The 3,222-nt window shown below is 48.5% G+C and overlaps 1 protein-coding gene across 1 annotated transcript in view; it reads left to right on the forward strand.

The window, feature by feature from the left end:
• The first annotated feature begins 2,867 nt into the window (after nt 1-2,867).
• LSM5 (LSM5 homolog, U6 small nuclear RNA and mRNA degradation associated) overlaps nt 2,868-3,222 on the forward strand; it is a 25,796-nt gene continuing 25,441 nt past the window's right edge. The window contains exon 1 of the mRNA XM_009273479.2: nt 2,868-2,899. The gene's annotated coding sequence lies outside the window, so the exon portion shown is untranslated. The remainder of the gene's footprint in view (nt 2,900-3,222) is intronic.

A 3,222-nucleotide genomic window follows, 5' to 3' on the forward strand; every position in this document is an offset into this window, starting at 1 on the left:
GCCGCTCTGGAGGATGCCGCCGTGCCCGGGCTCTCGCTCCGCCTCCCGCCGCCGAAGAGTCCGACAGGGACGCAGCCCCGGCCGCCTGCGCTTCCGCAGCGCCCGGCCGGGGGAGGGCGGGGCACCGCCGGCAGCACCTCCCGCTTACCGCTCCTCCCTCCCTCCCCACCGCCGCCGGGGCGGGGTTTCGCTTCGGCCCGTCCCCTCAGGAGGTGCCCTCGGCCGCGGGCAGCGGAGTTCGGGCGGGTGCCGGCACCACTCCCTTCCTGCTCTGCGGGGAGCTGGCCGGGGAAGCTCGCTTCATCGAAGGGGCTCCCAGGGAAAGCGGCTTCGTTTTATCCCGCGGCCAGGAAAACACATCGCGGCCGGGCAGTGGAGTCGCCCGGGCCGGAGCAGCCCTCCGGGCCTCGGCTGAGGCCTTCCCGCCAGTCCTGGTCCCCCGCAGCCGGCGCTGCTCGCGGGGTGCCCCCAGCGCCCCAGCAGACTGACCGCTACTGCTGCCATCCGCGGCGGGGCTGCGAGCAGGGGCGATAACGGTGCCTCCTTCTTCTGGTCATCTTCTTTTCTGAGAAAATCTCCTCTGAAGCCCCCCTGAAGCGCAGACGACAGCACATCCTCGGGCTGCATCCTTCCAGCGTGAAGTCGTGCAGATTAATGGCAGCACAAAATGAAGTCGGATGGTTTCAGTCCAGGTGTGTCGGGTTGGTTGCTGAAGGTTAAAAATGAGAAAAATCAAGTCGTCTTCTGTTAGCACTGTTCCGCTGCTAAACATACATTATGATACCCTAGAAAGACAGTTCAAAGCCTTGTCCAAGAGCACAGGCAAATTTAGTTTGAGAGGAAAAAAAATTAAAAATCTTTATCTTACTGCAGTCAGACTGTGCTCCCTCTTTAACCTTTGTTATGACTCAATTCTGGTTATTTAAATCAACAGCATTTGCTAGAGGCTGTACTCTTAGTAATTAAGATTCTCTGTGGAAATTGGAGGAAGAGATTCTTTTTGAAAGAACTGTAAAAGAATAGTGCTTAAAGAAAATCACTAACACAATATCCAGAGGCTTAAATTATAACAATAAAGCATGTAATTACATATTGTTCCTCAGCTCCAACAGAAGTGCCGTTATAGAAAAAATGTAGGGAACACAGGATAAGCTACAAGGAACAATCCAGGTTTGGCAAGTGAATGATTTCTTACTAGTTTTAGTCTGTAACTTACTGTTTAGTATTATTTCAAAAGAGAAAAAGATATGAAATACTGGCCATTATCTCTTGCAATAATGAGATGTCCCCCAAAAGATGCATGGGAGTATTTATAGGTTATGCTCAGCTCATTGAGGAAAGTGCAGTCTGGCATCGCTCTTACTGCTATGGATTTTGCATTATAGAGATATGTCAGTGATACTGCTGGATAATTGTGGCTTATTGCTGCTCTGAATAGATTAGATTTTTTTTTTTTCCTGCTTGAAATTTTCTTCCACGCTAAGGCAATAAAAATGTTTGACAACATCAGCCTGTTCTAGGAAAACTAACTGGCTGACATAATCTATGGTTTTTTTCACAGCTCACACTGCATGCATTTATGAGAAAGAAAGGAAGGTGAGAGCTGCTATGAAAGGGAAGCTCTTGGGCAAGTCTCAGTCGGAATTTTCCTTAAGGAATTTTCTTTCTCAGTGCATATCTAACAAATAGCAATGAAAACTCAGCCCTACAGTTCTTCTATGACTCAGAGGTAATATTTTACTTAAGAACCACCAGCTATTATATCATTACCATAGTAATCGTAATTTGTTAGTCATTCTGCATTTCATAACAATAACAAGGAGTTCTCAACTTGGCTTATGTGCAGTGAGACTTCTTGAGATGGATAAGCTTTACCTAGGCAGTATGATAGTTTATGTCTGGAAGTAACATCAGAGGCGAGCAGTGCCTGTGGTAGCTGGTAGCTCTGCTCTGTTTGTTAGGTATAGCCCAGCTTCCTAAAGAACAAAATTGTGAATTTGTGGAGACAAGCCTGTGAATAAAAAATAATCATTCTGCGATTTCTGTTGAAGAAAAGCATAAATGAAGTCCTGGCGTGGATCTGAGGTTTGTAACTAATTTCTTCTGGATGGCAATCTCACTTTGTGTTTGGAGTAGATTTTTTTCTGAAGATCTTGTCCTAAATTTTAGAAAAACTGAATTGTATGCAGTAAGGATCATAACACTGGTTGGGATTACGATCTCTCACTTGGAAACTTCTGTAAAAGAAATAGGAAGGAGAAAAGACTACAAAAGTATTGATCAGATAAATTTAATGAATGTCTCACCATATTAAAAACTGGAGAACATTTTACAAAGATAAAAATCTTAGATATTAATATAAAAATACAGAAAAATACCCATTAGTTAAGTAAACAAACAAAAATAGCAGGAAGAACAAAGTGATTGTGTGAAATATGGAAAAAAGCAGTAAGGCAAGAGGGGAAAACGCTGCCATGTGAAGGGCCATCCACGTTCATTATGGTGAATGAAGGTGCATGAGAATTTCATTGATGCGATGATTAGGATAAGTGTGTAGGTAAAACGACCACAGTGAATTTTGCTGATTTGAGTCGGAGCACCGTGTACAGCGCAGGTTCAAAACCATACCCAATTGCTAATAGACTGTCGAGTTTCAGCACAACTCAAGCTTTGCTGCTTGTGCAACGTTTTTAGCTTTTCTTTCATATTTTCTTCCTCAGTTTACCCTCACTGACTACATCCGTCTTCCACATGGGGAAAAATACTTGGTTGAAGTTATTTTGGGGTAACCGTGGGCAGCCCTTAACTTTTGCAGGAGGCGGCAGCGATCGGTTGGGTCTGGGTGCAACATAACAGGGCGGTAACGCGCCCACCAGCCCGCCTCAGCTCCTGTTGCTCAGTGAGCAGCGCAGCTGCCGCCGCTTGGCGGGAAGCTTGAATGGGGCCGGCGAGGTTGGAAGGCGGGCGGGCGCCTCATGTTGGGCGAGGGTTTCCTCGCCCGGCCCAGGGGTGTGCGTGTGCATGGAAGCAGCGCAGCTGCCGCCGCTTGGCGGGAAGCTTGAATGGGGCCGGCGAGGTTGGAAGGCGGGCGGGCGCCTCATGTTGGGCGAGGGTTTCCTCGCCCGGCCCAGGGGTGTGCGTGTGCATGGAGGCGGCGTGAGGCGAGGGGGGGCGGCGGCGGCTGGATGGCGCGGGGGGACCAGCGCGGAGGGGCCCGGCGGC

This window comes from Aptenodytes forsteri, unplaced genomic scaffold (genome assembly GCF_000699145.1).
Source record: "Aptenodytes forsteri isolate BGI_AS27 unplaced genomic scaffold, ASM69914v1 Scaffold270, whole genome shotgun sequence".
Taxonomy (NCBI): domain Eukaryota; kingdom Metazoa; phylum Chordata; class Aves; order Sphenisciformes; family Spheniscidae; genus Aptenodytes; species Aptenodytes forsteri.